Raw genomic sequence first — 19,756 nt, 5'->3', positions numbered from 1 at the left:
TATCATAGAGGTAACTCTAAGACTAGAAGGTCCCGAAATAACGTGCTCAACTTTTTGGCTCAGCTCTGGTACTTTCTTCGGTCCCAAGCTAATCGATTCACCCCTCGAAACATAGGAAAATCCACTAACCCCTCATTTTATGTGTCAAACTTTCATAGCGAATCAAAACAAATATAGTGTAGTACTAGAATTTCGACTAGAATGGGGTACGTTAATCGTTTGCTTGGACCAATAGGCTAGTCAAGTAGTGAGCCAATTTAAAATCGTTAGATTCGTATTGATTGTTGCTTTTATTCAGTGAACTCCATGTTAATTTTATAACTTTCTGAAGTTTTTTTTCTTCCCTTGGAAGTTTATTGCATCTTTCCCCTGGAATTTTCATCCACGTTACCCTGTAGGTTATGTTTTGTTTTCAGCTTCCCGAAACTTCAGGGATGCTTCCAGAGTTTACTTGCTTTTCTATTAGCTTCAAGAAAACTGCAGGAACTTTTAAGAAGTTCTGCATCTTCAGAAAACTCCAGACTTTTGGGTAAGTTTTAAGATCTGTTAGGGTAAGTTCCGATAAATTAAAGACAGGTGTCGTGACGGCAGCCTTTCCGTACTTCAATGCACATCCAATCGTCTCAACTATCGTTAACAGAATCAGAAACGTAGTTACAGACGACATACTGGCGAAGAAATCCATTAAAATAATGTGGTTCACTGTAATAGAATTTTCTTGGAAGCTTGTGCCATCATCCACCAGATGGGTTAGTTTTTTTGTTTTGATTTGAACAAAGTTGATTTTGTGTACAATGATTCTTTGACAGTGTGCAAAGAGTGCGTATCATTTTGTCATTTTTTTATGCATTTCAGTTTTGAGTAGAGTGAATGAGATAGAACCAAAACATTCTAGTACATTTGCTGAAAATGCTAGTTCAATCTAATAGTAGTGTTGCCATGTGGTACAATCCAGTAGTAGTGGTGTTGCCATGTGGTACACTGAAAAATTGAAATAGCAGGTTAGTCACCAAAGTTTTCGAGCCGCTCCGTTTGTCACTTCGTTTGTGACAGAATGCTCGAAATTCATTAAAAGCTTTCCGTTGATGCGATGTGCGGGTCGACTTTCACGAGGTTCGAGTTCAGAGCTTTTTCTCTCTCTTTATTTCAACACGAACATAAAGCTCGATCGTATCCGTTATACGGTATTCGTTTTCCGCATATAACCGATTATCATTCAGTTTCGATCGTTTGTTTCGTTATCGTTAGGGGTGTATCCACGTTTGAATAGCGCGTTCGTTGCACGTTCAAATAAATAGCATCATTTTATTCATAATATAACCTACATCTACTACAACAGGTTCATTAACTTTTGTTAAAAATCGAGAACCTATGAAGTTCAGAAAAGTCCAAAGAGCTTCAGAGAAATTTAATGGTATTCAGGACAGTAAATTGAACAGATCAATTAATTTCTATTAAACTACAGAAACCTGAATGGAGCTCCGAGAAACTTAGGGGATGTCCATAAACTTCAGCTAAGTTCCAAGGTTCATGAACATTTTGGAAACGTAAAGGAAGTAACATGAACATTAGAAAAATGTGAGAATACTTTAAGGGAAGGTTCGTGCATTTTAATGGCAGTTTCTAAAACTTTTTAGAATGAAAATTAAATCGGGTAGATCAAAGAGCTTCAATGTTGATGTTAAATTAAGTTCAATTAAATTGTGGGAGTACTTAAAAAGTTTCAAAATGTTCCAGAAAGTCCAGAGGCCTTCAAAGAAGATTAGAGATTTTCCGGTAGTTTCATTATAATCAGGGAAGTTCCAAATACTTCTAGGATGATCAGAAGAGAACTACAAAACAGCACAAATATAGTAACTTCAGGAAAATTGTAAGAACTTTAAAGGAGGATGATGGGTTTTTCCAAGTGTATTTCAGGAATATTCCGAAAACTTCAGGTACATTGCGGGGTCGTCAGGTATGTTTTATAAATATCAGGAAAATTTCTGAATCATTAGAACATGTAAGGAACTTCAGAGAATGTTGTTCAAACATCCCCGAGAAATCTCTTTCTTCCGGAATTTTTTCCCAACTTATCCTGGAAATCTCTTTCGATTGTCACTCTGGCTTGGACTTTCTCCAAAAGTTTATTCCAATCTACCTTACGAAGTTTCTTCCAGCGTCTCTAGGAAGCTTCATCCATCTTCTCAACAAGGTTCAATTAAATTTATACCGAATGTATCTGTAGACATTTCTTTCGTCTTCTTCTGGAAGTTTCTCCATAAGCGATAAGTTCCTAGAGTTTTTTCGACTTCCAATAGAAAGTTTTTCTGAGCTTCTTCTGCGCTTCCCCTGGAAATGACTACTCCTGGAATTTGTTTCCGAATTCCGAATATTTTCTGGCTTCCTATGGATGTGTCATCCGATCTTTTTTCCGAAAGGTTCTTCAAATTTTCGTCAAAAGTTTTTATATTTGTCTCGGAAGTTCCCGGATGTTTTTCCGACATTTCTTAGAACTTCTTCAAACTTCCTCCGGAAGAGCTTCTTTATTCTTTCTCTGGGTTTTTTCGGCTTCCTTCAGAAACTAATTTAAACATTTCCTGGAAACTTCATCCGACTTCTACTGCAAAGCAAAATTTTCGTTCTTAGTCCAAAAGTTTGAATTTTCGCCTTCAATAACGGTAAAAATATTAATTTAATTTAAAAAATAGAATACCGATAAATGCCGATTTTTTAATACATTTGATACCGATAATATTGAAAACAATCTGGTAACGTTGATGCATGTTTCGGATCAAGCGGCGCCAATGGTGTAGTGGTAAGCGTGATTACCTCTCACTCCAGAAGTCCTGGGTTCAATCCCAGTCGGCGCCGCCGGGATGTTCTGAGGCATAAAATCTCTGATCACGCCTTCCTTCGGAAGGGAAGTAAGGCCGTTGGACCCCGGTTCATGAGTTGATGGGTCGATAGGTAGGGTCCAGGTGTAGGATCTGCCTCCTACAACAAATCAAGGAAAAAAAATGTTTCGGATCAACCAGAAATGCCTTCTTCGGCGCTTGCTTCAGCCCTCCTTCACGCTGCCCAACTAGCACTGTATCTTCTCCTTTCAGGATATGGCACTCCGTTTTCCCAAACAGCACCCGAAAACCCAAATCTGTGATTTTACTCACCGACAGCAGGTTACCAGCGAGCGATGGAACATGCAGGACGTTTTCGAGCCCAACGTTCATCCTGATGCCATCTCCGTTCAAGAAGACTAGCTTACCGATACCACTTCCAGCTGACTTGATGGATTTTCCATCCGCCAGGCAGACCGCCATTGCCTTAGATTGGGGTGGCCTAGGTACTTCCCCCAAAGTCGTTCGGATTTGGGTGAAACAAAACAACAAAAAGAAAATGCAATTTTAGACGTATATTATCCACTTATCTATGTCCTCCTTGCTGTTGCTGCTGCTGTTCGGTGGGGCCCTTCGATGGCGGCCTGGCGGCGGTTCTGCTGCTACAAAGCACGGCCTGTGCTGAGCGGTCTTGTTCTTCGTCTATTGGATACCCCCCCACCCCGGCGACGTTGGTGACGAATCACCGGATTGCCTACTCGCCGTAGGCTACCCCGGCAGACACCGCAGTGTTTCTGCCCAGACAAACTTTTTTTTTTATAATACGGGCCTTATTACGGGTGTCACTACACGGTGATAAGGAAGTGATACTCATAATAAGAGCCGTGATTGCCGTACAAATCAAATGGTTTTTGGAGGTGTGTTGGTATGCATTGTTCCATTTCACAGTTTCACATTTTTGTTTAATTTTAGGATTGTCAAATTATCATATTGAATCGATGAATTTCATTAAATCAAACATTCTTATTTTAAGTTACCAAAATCAGAACACGATTTTTTTTGTCTAAAGGAAGTAGCATTTGGAGGTAGCATGGACATTTTCGGCACCCACAGATACACATTTTCATAAATACTAAACGTGTCATTCTTCTCATCACATATCAACAAATTCGTTAAACTATCAGACTTCATTTGAACTTCACTGCTGCTGGCATGGTATATTCCATCCTGCAAGATGGCTTCCAAATTCAACGTGGGACTCCTGCTGTACACGTGCTCCCCTCCTCGGTTCGCTTCCACATCAACGACGAAAACGCTGACCGCCGCCGTGCGAGCTTTCGGGCTCAGACTGGCCATCGGGATGATGTTGGCCATCTGTGAGATCGATCCCTTAACACCCTTCAAGTACGAGCCAAACGTGCAGAGGTAGAGCTACCGAATTCAAATCAAACGTCAAACTGATTATTTAAAGCAACCGATGAATGGAGAACTGGAACGGAAATTGAAAATGGTCAGTTTAATGATCTCACCAGCGCGCACAGGCAGCAGAACGCGATAGCCCATATCAGGGCGGGATGCGAGCAGAACATGCTGTAAGTAGCGTTCGAATCCGAGCAGCATCCGATCGTGACTGAACCCACCATAGCAAGAACAGCAGCAGGCCTGGTCTGCTCCGAGCGCAAGACAAACCGTAGTGTGGCAGGCCCTGGTTGCGGCACAAGCAAGCGATTAGCGTTCTAAATTAGGTGGACTCATTGACAGCACCGAGACCGAACCCGTCATTCTGGGTGTTTCTGATAAGAATTATCACTAAGTCGAAGAACATTAATTTTTTTTTATTTCGGATGCTGCACGGCACGCGGAATGTTTGACATTGTTGTTGATCCGTTGAGTAATTGGGGTTGTTTTTTTTTTGGATTGTTGGATGAATGGGAGAATAGGAAATGCAAAACAAGTGAAAAATCAATTTGCAAACTTCGCGCGTGTTAGCAGGGTAGGGTGATAGTCATCGGGGACGAAAATGGTTCGAATGTTTTTGGTTTTATTTAAATTTATTCTAACATTTCAACAGTGATTGAAATAACATTTGAATAACATTATATTTCATTTTTTCTTGCTTTCATTTCTCTTCCTCTCTGTGTTTCTTTTTTCTTCAGTTTAGAGTGTGTTTCTAGTTTTATCTGTTCACATCGGTTGATTTTCTCTCTTCATCGAATTGATTGGTTACGCGTTCTAATCTTTGTCTTTTTTTTTGTCTGTTTATGTTGGTTGGTTGATTGAATGGAGACGTGTTACTGGATAACGCGCTCGCAAATGGAATTTACTGCTTTAAACTGTTTCTATACTACAAATACAAATACAGAAGGAGCATACAACTCTACGATCGGAATTAAATTAAAATCTCGGATGGAATGGTATATTGGAGGGGTAAAAAGGTGGTCCGAAAACATTTGAATGTTGATTAGGTCGTAATAGCGTTCAAGAACTTGTGCTTCAAATTATTCACTTTTGGCTCAATGGCTGCGTTGTTCAACTCTTATAGTTCTTTTGTGTAACTATGGAAACCATGGTAATCATTAACCTTTGCGGGTCTAACGTCTAAATTTGCATAGATTTAATATTTTCTCACTCAAATTATGTAATTGGACCATTTACGGCTTACCGATGATCCATGATCACATTGATCATCCCGGAATAGTTCCGGTGCCCCAGAGAAAGCGGCTATTTCTCTACAAGAACCAAACTCAAGGGGTAGGTCACTCCGCACACCAATCTTGGTTCATCTTGTTTGTCAGTGTGCCGCAAGTGCGCTGCAGGTGTGCCGGTCATAGAGCAAGCTGCGATTGTTTGTAAAATCCTGGCAACCCGGTATTTCTGACACTTTGAATGTTTTGGTTTTTCAAGCAAGGATAAACCGGGTTGTGGATGACGCGGGAAGTGGCTGGTGTGCGAAATGTTGGTGCTTTATGTTCATAGGGTGATAAAAGTTCTGTATTTTAGTGTTTTATAATGCCCTCAAAGGCAGACCAAAACCTAGCTTTTTGTGATGTGAAATGCATCGGTCTATAAGCGGCCGGAAAGAGTTGGAACCAGTGGGAAGCATTATAGGAGACCGACTATAGAGGATGATGAATAGACTTCTTTAATTTATTTTGTGTGATTTGCAGCATTATTTGAATTAAGGGTACTAATGGGGTGTGATTAACTGCCTCTTTTTCTTGAGCCCACTCTAGAACCTACATTTCGCATTTAGATCTATCATTGAACTGCTGGTCTGAGTTCCTCATCAGTCAAACAGCACGGAATGTTGTGAACAACTTCAATGAAAGTTGTCCAGCAGTGCTCCCATTTTATTTACAGCAATCCAATGCCTACGAAATTGTGCCGAAGGTGTGCCCAAGCTGTGTCGAATCTAATTTCGGCACAATGTGCTGAGTGACTTACCCCTTGACCAAACCTGTAGTGTAGCGGGAATCGAAATCAACGATTCAGATAAAGATAAAGTCATTCTCATTTTGGTTACACTCATGATCAGTACAAACCCAAAAAACACAACGGACAGTTCTGGAACCGATAATGCGATTATCATTTGTGTTACAGGTCACGATCATATGAAATAGCGATAATCTCCGATCATCATCATCAAGTTTTGTCACTGAAAATTCCCCATGCAAGACAATGAGTATTTTCGGAACAGTAGATCGAAAATCGATGTCCGCCGCCATTTAGAAATCCAGGATGGTGGCCATCGATTTAGAGAAAAAAAAACTGTTAATGTTCTACAATATTGATATTTTTGGAACTGGGATGACATGCAGATGTAGGAAACTTACTTCTGCCATCATTTTGGAATCCAAGATGGTGGCCATTGGTTTTAGAAAAAATACGCGTTCTTTTTGAAACGGAGATGACATGTAGATGATTGAAATCGATGTCCGCTGCCATTTTGAAATCCAAGATGGCAGCCATTGAATTCATAACAACTTTCATGGCCTTATTGACAGTCCACAGTCACACTAGCCCTTCCGGGCATGTTCCGGTACCCCCGGGGAAGTGGCAAATTGATAGAAGCGTCTACTCAAGATAGAGTGCAAGTAACGAATGAAGTTTGATTGAACAATTATTTCAACGCTTACTATGTTCGAACATGCCCCTTTTAGCGGGAAATCCTGAATTCCTAACATTTTTCTATCTTCAAACAGCTTTGTGTTCGCTTGTGCTTTCGTGAAGATAACTGCTGCCTGAAGGATTGATGGGACATAATTCAATGTAATAGCTTTACAATCTAATCGTTATCGATCTCGTACATAATGATGCCTTATGTCGATATGCTTGCTTCTTGAAGAGTAGCCGATATCCTTCTCCGCGAGACTTATAACGCTCTTGTTATCGCAGTTGATCGAAACGGAAATTTCAACACCGCGAAGCTCTTGCAGGAATCCCCTCAACCATGCCGCTTCCACGGTGGCAGAAGAGAGTACCATATATTCAGCCTCTGTGGTGGAAAGTACGACGGTGGACTGCCTCTTCCAGCTCCACTTTGCAGGAACACGTAGCCGGTAATGGAACGCTAAGTTTCGACGTCGTTCGCCCAATTCGCATCGCTGTATGCTTGGAAGTTCTGCTCGCAGTCGGCCCGATACACCAGCTGCTCCAGGTTCATGGCTGAAGCTGCTGACGACACTCACCGCGTGGTTGATATCTGACTGAGTGCTTTGCGCCACACACTGCAAACCAGCGAAGAGTTACTTGAACGGAGTGCTTCTCATCTTCTCTTTCTCTTCCACAGATTCGGGTTGCATCACTTTCGTCAACTTTTGGTTCACGTCCAGGGGTGACGATATGGAGTTGGATCCCTCCATCCGGAATCGCTGCAGAAGTTTGTCAATATAATGCTCCTGGTCTATGGCTACAATGGCATCGGATCGGTTGACCGGCAGTCCCAAGATCTGCTTGACGCCCCCCAGGTCCTTAATTTGGAACTCGCTTGATCGTTGGAAAACAGTAGAAAGTCGTCCACATAGACAGAAATGATAATCACCTTTCCGTTGCCGAACCGGAAGTACATGCAGGAGTCATATTTAGATCGCTGGAACCCAATCGCCTTGAGTTTCCGATTCACCTTCTGGTTCCAGACATGGCTCGCCTGCTTCAACCCGTACAACCTTCGTCGGTGCACGCGCGTCCCGAAACCCTTCCGGTTGATCCATGTAGATCTCCTCTCCATAAAGTTTACACTGCAAGAATGCAGTCACCGCATACATATGGCACACCAGCAGATCGTATTTGGCCGCAATTTCCAAGAGGTAGCGCACGGTTGCATACCGTACCACCGGAGAATACGTGACGTCGTAATGCTCGCGTTTGACTGGGGAATACCCTTTAATCCCGGTCGGGCCTTATGTCGTTCGATGAAGCCATCCGGACCCGTCTTCAGCGCATACACCCACTTATTTTTGAGTGCTCTCCGTCCCGCCGGTAGATCGACGAGGTCCCATGTGTCGTTATCGCACAACGACCGATGCTCGGCCTCCATTGCACCGATCCAGTCATCGCGGTCCGGTCGTTCCAATGCTTGCTGAAGCGTATCGCGTTCGCTAGAAATCTGTGGAGTAGAGGATTGCGGATGCATACTCCAAGCCACTATGCCCAGAATCGTGTTGCGATCCAACATATTCTTCCTTTTCGTGTGACGGGAACGCAGTGATGAATGTCCGATCCGAAAACTCGTTGATTTGAAACATCTGGCTACGTTCCAGTGAATTCTTCAATTGGTGTGATTCTATTACCTTTTGTTGGCGATCTATTAATCAAGTACACCACCGTTGAGGTTGCTTCAGCCCAGAACCGCTTGTCCAATCCAGCATCGAAGAGCAAACATCTGGGGCGTTCTTCGATCGTCCGGTTCATCCTTTCCTCAAGTCTGTTTTGTTGCGGATTGTAGGCAACCGAGGTCTCGTTACGGATGCCGCATACCTTCAAGAACTGCTCGAATTTATTTCCGACATACTCCGCTTCATAGATTTGCCTGTCTGCTTCTCGACATACGCTTTAAATTCCACGAACGCATCAAATGCCTCAGCTTTGGATTTCAGGAAGTAAGTGTGTGTCGCCTACTCACCGACTTGAACGATTGCTTGAGGTGCTTACCTACAGCACACTCGATGCTCGTTCTCGATCCCAGCAACCATTGACGGCCAGATTTAGGTGGCCGAACCATTTATGCCACAACTCCAGGTTCTCCCAGGGTTTTGCCATGAATGCCCTGCTTCAGCTTGTATAGCCCATCCACCTCCGTACCGTTAGGGATGATCTCACCGATGGTACTCGTTGACTACCTCGCAAAAGTTCCTCGAGAAATTGATCCGGTACCCTTTCTTGCAAATACGGCTCACCGAAAGCAGGTTGACCGCTAGGTCTGGAACGAACAGAACATCAGCGATATCTAGAGTACTGCACATACTTTTTACATCGGCATCCAGTTTGACGCTGCCGACGGCCGGAACAGGAACATCGGTTGAATTGGCCGCAAAAATGCTCTCCGAGACATCTTTCTGATTGATAACCGCTTGCTCGGATTTACACATGTGCCGTCCTGTTCCTGCATCCAAAATCCAGTCTTCCGTCTCCAGCTTCGGTATCATGCACGCCATCAAAGCCGTTCACTCTCAATGTGTGTCACGCGATCGTCTGTTTACTCGGCAGCAACCATTGTGTGGTCCTCCTCAGCAGTTCTTTCAGTTGATGCCGAGGTCGATGCGTCGTCGACTTTGGAAAGCAACCGTTTCGTGATGAATGTGTGAGTGCTGACCATGTTTTGCGTCCATTGCTGCAATGGAAGCGCTCTGACCCCCGTTGACGATAGTGCCATACAATGGAACCACTGGAAGCGGCTCCTGTTCTGGTGGAGGAGGCTTATTGGATAGCAGAAGATAAAATGTTTATTGTGTTGTACCTTTTGACTATAGTTTTAAGATATATTGTGTAGTGAACAAGAATCCTCGGCTCTGTAAAGATAATTCGATTGAGCCTTATCAAATAAATTAATAAACAAACAAATCAAAGCCGTTTGCTTTCCGTGGAATCCTTTCTCGGGCTTCGACTTCAGCTTCACCTGGCACTCGGACGCGTAGTGCCCAAGCTTGTCGCATTTGAAACATTTTACACCGGACTTATCCTTCTTCTTCTTCTGGAACTTACTTTCACGAGTGGCTAGTAAACCTTTGGGAGGCCGATGAGCAGCAACCATTCGTCATCGAACACGAAACCAATTTCGTCAACGTACTCCTCGACTGACGAACAATCTTCCAGCTCCAGCCTTGTCAACTTCTTCAGCAAGTTTATCTTCCGGTACCGTCCGCAGTCTGGAAACGCCGTTTTCAGACTGTTCCAGGCCTCCTTCGCAGTCTTGGCCCGCTGGACAAGGCTGTAGTGGAACGGTTCAATACGAAGGCAGATGGTTGCCAAGTCCGACAAATCCTGGTTGACTTGAACACCTTCCGGGGAATATACTGCGTGCCTCACGGATCATCACTATTCGCATCGCAAAGGTCCAGGTCACGTAATTCTCCCGTCCTTTGAGTTTCTGCACCACCGGAAGCGAAATACTGCCGCTTGAAATCCTCAAACCGCTCACCACCGGCGCATTCTGACTTGAAGTGCCACCAGTTCGTCCCATGGCTTCGCTTCTTCGGTGACTTCGAGAAGAAGAAAATCTCTTTCGGCCGGTAACAACAGCCGTAATACCTTGTACAGACATACAAAGTTCACTCTTGTACTACCGTTGTACTGCTTTAAGCTAGTACCACAAATTGTACGTTTTGAGGTACTAGATTAAAGAAGTACAACGGTACTAATTTGTATGTCTGTCTGTGGTATACCCAACAATCAATACGAAACTAACGATTTTAAATTGGCTCACCACTTTAGTAGCCTATTGGTCCCAAGCAAACGATTAACGTACCCTATTCTAGTTGAAATTCTATTACTACACTATGTTTGTTTTGATTCGCTATGAAAGTTTGACAGATAACATCAGGGGTGTGTGGATTCATGGAGAACATGCAGGGGTGAGTGAAATAGCTTGGGACTGCTTGGGACCGTTGTTCTGGTACTGAGTGAGCCAAAAATAATAATGATTTTCTTTGGGACCTACTAGTCTTAGAGTTACCTCTATGGTATAACTATGATGGAAACTTCCCTGATAGAAACGTCTACTTAAGTTAGAGTGCAAACAGGCTTGAGGGAGCCGTGCTCGTTAGTTTGAAATGAGCGTAGCGAAGCATTTTTTCTGAGGAGTAGAATGCCTACTGCCAAATCATTCCACTGAGCTTCAGAGCTTGTGAGCGAAGAGGGATTAAATGAGAGTGAAGTTTGCTGTCATTCATGTTCATGTTTTCTATCACACACTCTTACTCTCACTATGGATGAACTCTGAGCTTATTGCAGTCAAACAAAAATGTCATCCGGTGTGTCGAAAAGCGCACCTCACGTCAAATCATCCTCTCGCTGAAGTCCACTCTCCTTCTCTCTCAAGGAGTTTTTGTTTATGTCTTCCATATTCCTGTCGCCAGATCGTGGTAGGCCGCGATGAAAGTTTACAGCTGTACTTTTTTCGAGTGAATTTGTATGATTTTATGAAGTTTCAAACGCGGTTGATGATTTCAAAAGTATCTTTTAGTGTTCGTGATTCAGGAAAAAATCTTTAGAAATGTGTCCTAGTCGAGGGAAACCGATTCCGAAAAATGAAGTTCCGAAAAATGAAATGTCGAGGAGGGAATCCTCTGGAACCGATTCGCGAGCAAAACGGAGGTACCCGTGACTGTGTGAAAAACCTGGGTGAAGTGCATTAAGACAATTTAGAAGAAGAGTGAAGATGTCGCATACTCGCAAAGAATGGGAGAAGGAAGTTTCGTGACGGCTTTGGATAATATTGAGTATCTGGTAGAATTTGGTGAGACTTTTCCGAATCTATAATCGGTTGCTAATCTGGCCCAGGCCCAAGAGACAATTTCTAGTTCATCATTCTAGGTCCCTATTATTTGGCGCTGAGAAGCTGTGTCCCATAATTCGTCCCATCATTAGTTCCATCATTCGATGAGTCGCAGCGTTGAACCTGACTATTGGTCACGAAAAGGCTTGCCAATGCACATCAAAAATCGACTACATACATCCGAACATTTGATTATCTCAAATCGAAGGAAGACATTCCGCGCAACTACCAAAAACCGGACTAGTTCATGTTGAACTTCGTCAAGCTTCGTCTACAATTTGGACTTATACATCAACACATGTCAAGCAGCCTTCAGGTTCAATTGGCTAAAGTTGGTGAGTTCGTTCCATTTTGTAAATTTTTATCTTCTCAAACTAGTAACGTTGGGAGATCACCTTTTTGTGCTGCGTTACTGGTATAACATTTACCACCGAACTCTAGTCGTGACAACTTTAATCTAGGGAATCAGGATTTTCCAGTTATCAAAGGATCACATTTTAATCCTTGTTACTTTTTATGACTGGATAATATTGACAAGACTCGGGTAGTGACCACCACCGTTATGTATTTCTATATTGTATATTTCAAATCAAAAATGTTGCTTTGTTCATAGATTTCACATAATCCTTTTCAGAAAGCGAGTAATGGCGCTTTAGCCATAAGTCATAAAAGGCTAGGACAAGAGTTAGTGCTCATGCCCCAACCGTCAAAAGAAAATGGAGCATCACTTTCTAGTTTTGACGCTTCCAACGACCAACCAATCATATAATTCCCAAAATCGGAACGTACGGTACGAGATGTCCACGTTTCATCCTTTTATTGGATTCTGAAGCATCGTGTTTAAATCATCGATCTCGCCTTCGATTTAAACAGGCCCGATGTTTTCTGAATCATCTTGCCCCTTAAATGCTGCACAGTAAGCCTGACCATTTTGATAAGTGTGACGCATCTTTGATGTGAAACATATATCAAACAGACAAGAAAAATTATGTAGGTAGATATATCATTTTCCAGGATGCTTTCATGAACTGGCTGTGTTGGTGTTAAATTAGAGATTAGATTAGATTTCTTCCATATTCCTTCACTACTCACTCGAGGTGAGGGGTCGATAAACTCGCAGGACAAAAGTGTTTTAAAACCTCCAGTAAGTTTGAGGAGTTGCAGCAAGCCTGAGTGCAAGTAGCGAATAAAGTTTTATCGAACAATTCAAGCGTAATTATTAAGAATCGACGTATCTGCTTTTGTAAACAATTACTTCAATCTACGATTTGTCTTAACTGCTAACGCATCTACGCAAACAAACACCATCATCAGGTAGAGGAATCTTTCCCCTACTAGCTGATGTTGTTAGTTTCTGTGAGTGAGGTAGTAGTTGTCACAAATCGTCAATTGAAGTGATTGTCTACACAATCAGATACGTCGATTTGAATAGTTACGCTTGAATTATTTCAACGGTTACTATGTTCTAACACAAATCCTCGAAAAAAAAACCAAACCCGTCGTGTGACATATCAAACTTCATGATTTTACAAAACTTGGTCGGTAATGCACTCCCGGGCATGTTTTTGGTGCCCCGGGGAAGTGGCCAATTGTTGACAAGTACCAAACCCATCGTGCCATATATCAAACTTCATGAATTAAAATAGCCTCGAAAACAAAACATTTGAACTGTCAAATGAACTGAGTTGCCAAGCATGCTGTTATTCACAAGCAAACAATGTTGGTCTCGGCACTGCCGGCACACTGCGGAAAAAAGAGAGTGACCAGCTGGAATACATTTCTATATTCCTATAAGAGGGAGCACTTATCCAAAATCAGTGTGTATCTAGCTCTAAATTTTCCATTACAGCACTGGTTTGAAGAATTTCTCTGAAACTCGATGCGTGCCTTGAAAGTTTGCGGAATTTTCCTGACGAATTCTGTTTTCTGGAGTTTGCAATAATTTCCTGGGATCGCAGAACTTTATTGAAGTTCATAAAATTTTCCTTTCCGGAGATCTTCATGGAAGATTGCAGAACTTTATTAAAGTTCAGAATATCGAATAAAAGAACATGTTCAGAAATCATAGAACTTGCCAAAAAAATGGAGAAAGTGAAGCAGTTTGCTAAAATGAATCTTATCGTCCGGCCATTTTCCACAGAGATGGCGCTGTTCCGCTGGTAGGAAGTAATAAATATCTCCATATATGTTATGGGAATAATTCATTTTCGATGCATATTCAAGTCATAAAAAAATGAACGACAGCACAAAGAAATCATTCATGGACTTTACTTGTCGTTCACTTATTTCCCGGAAATTATGGTTAAACAAGCTACGAATAAATAAAAATAATTTTTCTCCAAACAGTTTTACCACCGACAAACTGACATGACACTTAATTCTGACTTCTGCCCAAAAATCGTAAACGGCCGATTTAAATGAGCAGTGATCCGAACTGTCGAAACCATAGGATTTTTTGATCTAGATAAAAATAATTTATCCACATTTGATCAGACACGAACCAATTCATAAGTTTTGCATGCTGGTTCATGGCTTAGCTAAATATTTCCCGCGAACACGGAGCCAGATGTCAATAGTGTGCTTTGGACAGAAATTTTATGGTTTTGGCTATGGTCATTCATGTCAGTTTGTCGGTGGTTTTACTACAAACGAAGTGACAGACAGACTCGAAAACTTTGGTGACGAACCTGCTATTGCAATTTTTCAGTGTACCACATGGCAAAACTATTACCATAGAGGTAACTCTAAGACCACTGGGTCCCGAAGAAAATCATTATTATTTTTGGCTCACTCAGTACCAGAACAACGGTCCCAAGCAGTCCCAAGCTATTTCACTCACCCCTGCATGTTCTGCATGAATCCACACACCCCTGATGTTATCAGTCAAACTTTCATAGCGAATCAAAACAAACATAGTGTAGTAATAGAATTTCAACTAGAATAGGGTACTTTAATCGTTTGCTTGGGACCAATAGGCTACTAAAGTGGTGAGCCAATTTAAAATCGTTAGTTTCGTATTGATTGTTGCTATTACTGGATTGTACAACATGGCAACACTAAATGTACTAGAATGTTTTGCTTCTATCTCTTTCACTTTACTCAAAACTGAAATGAATGAAAAATTACAAAATGATACACTCATTGCACGCAAAATCAACTTTGTTTAAATCAAAACAAAAATACTAGCCCATCTAGTGATGGCACAAGCTTTTAAGAAAATTCTATTACAGTGAACCACATTATTTTAATGAATGTCTTCGCCAGTTAGTCGTCTGTGACTTCGTTTGTGGTTTCACCCTCTTTACCAACCAGCCACCAGAGAGCCAAAAAATTCAAATTTGAGAGAGAAAATACACTCTCACGAGCTCAATCTCTCAACATGCGATGTATTTTGATGACGCTCTATTTGTGATTTCCCTCTCACAGACTTCATAAAAGAGTACCTAACACTGCAAAGCATGTCTGGTACCTCTATATATGCAATTTTAGATAAGCATCCGAAGTCCCTCCTTTCTACATATTCTGCACAAAATATACTGTTTGCTCCGCTCCATTCATGTAAAATCGGCGGGAAACCCTGTTAGGGACGGGGCGTAGAAAGAATTTTGTGAGCAGAATATGTAAAAAGGAGGGACTTCGAATGCTTATCTAAATGCATATACGGAGGTACCATAGAGGAAACAGCCGTACGTTAGCTCTCCATTAGAGTGATGCAAAACTTGAAATTTTCGCTCCACAATACTTAAACGATTCCAAATCGGATCCTGACTCATCTCTCAAAATTTGAACCCATTTGGTGAGAAACTGAGATGGCACAAACCATTTGAAGTTTGTATGGGAATTACTATGATAAAACCAAGATTTTCGTTGATGTCTATCTAATAATTCACCATATCGGTCTGCTTCAAAAGAAAACAACTGTACTTGTAGGAATTTTTTCCAGCTACAACTTTGCTGAAGACCACTTTTTGATCAAATGCAAGGATCGAAAGTTATCAATGGTTCAATGCGCTGATGTCTTATGATCATGCTCAATCAACTGCTCAGCAGGCAACATTGGTGTTTCTGGGGCGTTGAATAGGACACACAAATCATGGCTACTATGTCACACTGCAAAATACAGTGTTGCCTACAGAGCAGCTGCTTGATCATGTCATAAGTTTACCTATCTCTTAAATAATTAATAACTTTTTCCTGTCTCGTTTTACATAGAAACGATCTTCGACAAAGTTGTAGCTGAAAAAATTTCTATAAGAATGGCTTTCGAACTGTTTTGCAGCTCAATATGGAAAAAGACTAGAAGGCAATGAACAAAAAGTTGAGATTTCCCATAGTAATTTACAAGTAAACTTCAAATGGCTTGTGCGAAGTCTGTTCCTAACCAAATGGGTTGTAACTTTGGGAGGCTAATCATGACCCGATTTGAAACCATTTAAGCGCTGTGGAGCGAAAAAGTCAAATTTTGCATCAGTCTACTCTCCATACACAACAATAGGCTTCTAACGCTGCTAACGTACCGCAACAATAGGGCTGTTTTGACCGCATTGCCCTCTGTTAACAATTAACGGAACTAAGTGTATGCGTAATTTCTGATAGATGTCAACATTAAGAACAGCAGTGACATTTGAACGAAAATTAACGCAAATTAATTGATTGGACCACCCTGCAGATAATGAGTTTGCTGTTTTGTTCCAACAGAAAGTTCAACGATTTCCTACTCAGGTAAACTAATGATTTGACAATAGTCAAAAGTCGCCGGAATGAGGAAAGTGATCGCAAAATTTGCGACTAATTCTTTAAAAAACGAACAAATATTTCAGTGCATTGAATGAATATGACTATGATAAAAATTACAACACTTTCAAGAGGACAAGAGAATGAAAAAAAAAACTAGCTTACAAACAGTCTATATTCTTGATTGTTTCTCTCGTTTGTGTGTGTACGCACATCTTTTGTTTTTATTTGTTTGTTTTGTCTCGGTGGCAATTGCTTCCCGCGCTCTCAGGAAAAAACCGAAGCGCTGCTGATACGTTTCGTTAATTTTGTAACAGGTCCTAATGGAAACTAGCTGAAATGGAAGTGTCATATTTATAGTTATATGAATGAATCTCGATAGGAAACCGATACACGTCCGTCCTCAGTGCGTTTTCCGATGAATTTTGGTTTTAATAATTTATTCGAGTATAATAAATAATAACTTAAGAACAATTTTAACAAACTAAAAAAAAATTCGAATGGATAAATCCGTGTGGATCGAGACATACTGCTTGTCAAACTCTCACATAAGCAGGGACAGCGAATTTGTGTGCGTGCACCCTCTTTGCTTGTGCCTACTCACGCTGCTGGTTTTGCGGAACATTTAGCGATTATAAGTGCGGATTGTTTGCCGTCTGTTTGTTTTTCGTTAAATATTTGACGAAAGTATGCGGTTCCAGAAAAAAAAAAACGGATTTTGGGAAGATGCTGAGACTGAAAATCCGATATGGGACTTGAACAATTTGTGAACGTTTGAACTGGTTGAATGTCGTAAAATTCCAAATGTATGACTCTCACTTTCTAGTTTGCTTTTGGATTTTTTTTTTGCATTTATGTAGCGATGTAAGAAGAGTTGAGCAGATTAAGTCTTTTTTTTGTCAAGTTGCCTTGCCAGTGGGAGTGTATATATAATCTGTTTCTGGTTTTTGTTTGTTTTTTTTTGTTTTTAATTTTAAGTTTCCTACCCAGATTTCTTAAAAATAGCTGTTCTCTGGAACATTAAATAGTCTCTGTTCACTACTATTTACAAGTTTTCTGCTCTTTTCATTCTCCGGAGGAAATGGTTTTCTGCTTGTTTGATACTTCTATAATTGTTTCCTGTTGTCTATACATACATACACTTGAATTCGGTTGGGTGAGTTAGAGATTGTGAAAGTTTCCTATCGTTTGTCTATACACTCGCAAAGATTTGTTTTCGTTCAGGTTAATAGTACAATTGTATTGTCAAGAAGTTTTCTTTTACATGTTACTGTGAAATAAGTACCTATTTCTTATTACAGTGTTTTTTCATCATCATCATCATCATCATCATCATCGTCAAGTTGCCCGCTGCACTTAAAAATTAATAATACTTTCATGTACTAACTTTTCATACGACGAGTTTGCAAGTGGGTTCAAATAAAGGTTTTCTATGCTACAATGGGAAGCGGAATAATGCCCGAGGAGATAATTTCGATCCGGTTTAGCGGAACATGTTTGGCTCTCGCGCGCCCTGTTTGGTGGATTGATTGTGTTGAGCCTTGTTTACGCGAACGGAGTTGAATTATAAGTGTGTGTGTGTGTTTTTATTCATTCAATCTCCTGCTCATTGATGTGGTTTTCCCAAAATATTTTGTTTGCTAAATATATTGTCCACCGATCCTTACAACGGTACGGTGATGGTTTGTTTGTATGATAAGCTTGCTCGTAATGGTAAATTTACTTTGACACTAACGCTAACGATTTCAGTAACAACCAAGGGTAGTCTTGTTTTCGGTTTTTCCTTTGTGTGTTTGTGTGTTAAAGTGTGAAATGCATTCAAGTTGGTTTGCGAGTTGTTCCGAAATCAGTGCCGAATTGCTATCGACAAATTTGTGTCCTCCCGCTTACTGAGTTCGTAATAGGGGATTCTTCGTTTTCTTCGCAATTCTAGCAGCGTTTGTACTTGAAGCTTCTAACGGTTTAACGCACAGTGCGAAAGTTCCAAATGTTCAACCTATCCATGGAAACCGACACTTATTTTGGATACGCTCTGAGAATAAGACACGTGAATCAATATTTTAGCACACTCGATTTGGTTTTCATCAAATCGAGGTGGATCCCAGAGATATATCAAAAACAGCATTTCAAGTAGATTATGGTCCATACGAGTATTTGCGTATGCCATTCGGTCTAAAAAACGCTCCGGCTACTTTCCAGCGCGTTTCTGGATCATGTACTCAGAGAATATATTGGAAAATGTTGTCTCATTTATACGGATTATATTATCGTTTTCTCTACCTCTCTGTAAGTGCATTTAGAAAATTTGGAAAAAGTATAAAATGCCCTCGAAAAAGTAAATATAAAATTAAAGTTAGACAAATGTGAATTCCTGAGAAAAGAAGTAGCTTTCCTAGGTCACATTGTCACCGATCAGGGAGTCAAACAAAACGTCAATAAAGTCGAAGGTATTTGTTACCGACGTGACAAATTAAACTCAAAGCACACCGCGGCTTGCGTCGATAAACGTGCACTCTGGGTGAACTCTGAGCTTCTTGCGTCGATCAAAAAAGTCATCCGGAGTCTCGAAAAGCGCACTTCACGTCAAATCATCTTCTCGCTGAAGTTCACTCTCCCTCTCTCTCTCTCGAGGAGTTTTTGTCTATTTCTTCCATATTCCTGTCGCCAGATCTTGGTAGGCCGCGATGAAAAGTTTGCAGCTTTACTTTTTTCGAGTGAATTTGTATGATTTTATGATTGTGTGAAAAACCTGGGAGAAGTGCATTAAGGTTCAATTTACTTTGATGCTTTTTGGAAAATTTCAAAAGCAGTTTTTTCCGACGCATTATTTCAGATTGCAAAAAGCTCGCACTATTCGATTCCTTTTGATATTTTAAACAAAATGACGCGAGCTTTTTGCAATCTAAACTAATGCGACGAAAAAAACTGCTTTTGAAATTTTCCAAAAAGCATCAAAGTAAATTGAACCTTAAGACAATTTAGAAAAAGAGTTAAGATGTCGCATACTCGCAAAGAATGGGAGAAGGAAGTTTCGTGACGGCTTTGGATAATATTGGGTATCTGGTAGAATTTGGTGAGACTTTTCTGAATCTATAATCGGTTGCTAATCTGGCCCAGGCCCAAGAGACAATTTCTAGTTCCTCATTCTAGGTCCCTATTATTTGGCGCTGAGAAGCTGTTCCGAAGCCAAGTAGAACCTCAACGAGGCGTCCCA

General features: G+C 41.0%; 1 long non-coding RNA gene across 1 annotated transcript; it reads right to left on the bottom strand.

The window, feature by feature from the left end:
* Positions 1-4,848: 4,848 nt before the first annotated feature.
* On the bottom strand, positions 4,849-10,616 carry LOC135708184 (uncharacterized). The gene is made up of 2 exons (XR_010518285.1): positions 10,482-10,616; positions 4,849-10,429 (listed from the first exon to the last, which is right to left on the bottom strand). It is a non-coding gene; the product is annotated as an uncharacterized LOC135708184 (long non-coding RNA).
* Between the last annotated feature and the right edge of the window lie 9,140 nt (positions 10,617-19,756).

Source organism: Ochlerotatus camptorhynchus, unplaced genomic scaffold (genome assembly GCF_037179485.1).
Source record: "Ochlerotatus camptorhynchus isolate MF236.1 unplaced genomic scaffold, CSIRO-AGI_Acam_v1.1 ptg000328l, whole genome shotgun sequence".
In the NCBI taxonomy this organism is placed as follows: Eukaryota; Metazoa; Arthropoda; class Insecta; order Diptera; family Culicidae; genus Ochlerotatus; species Ochlerotatus camptorhynchus.
The sequence above is the reverse complement of the archived record's forward strand: the minus strand, read 5'-3'. Positions and strand labels throughout refer to the sequence as shown.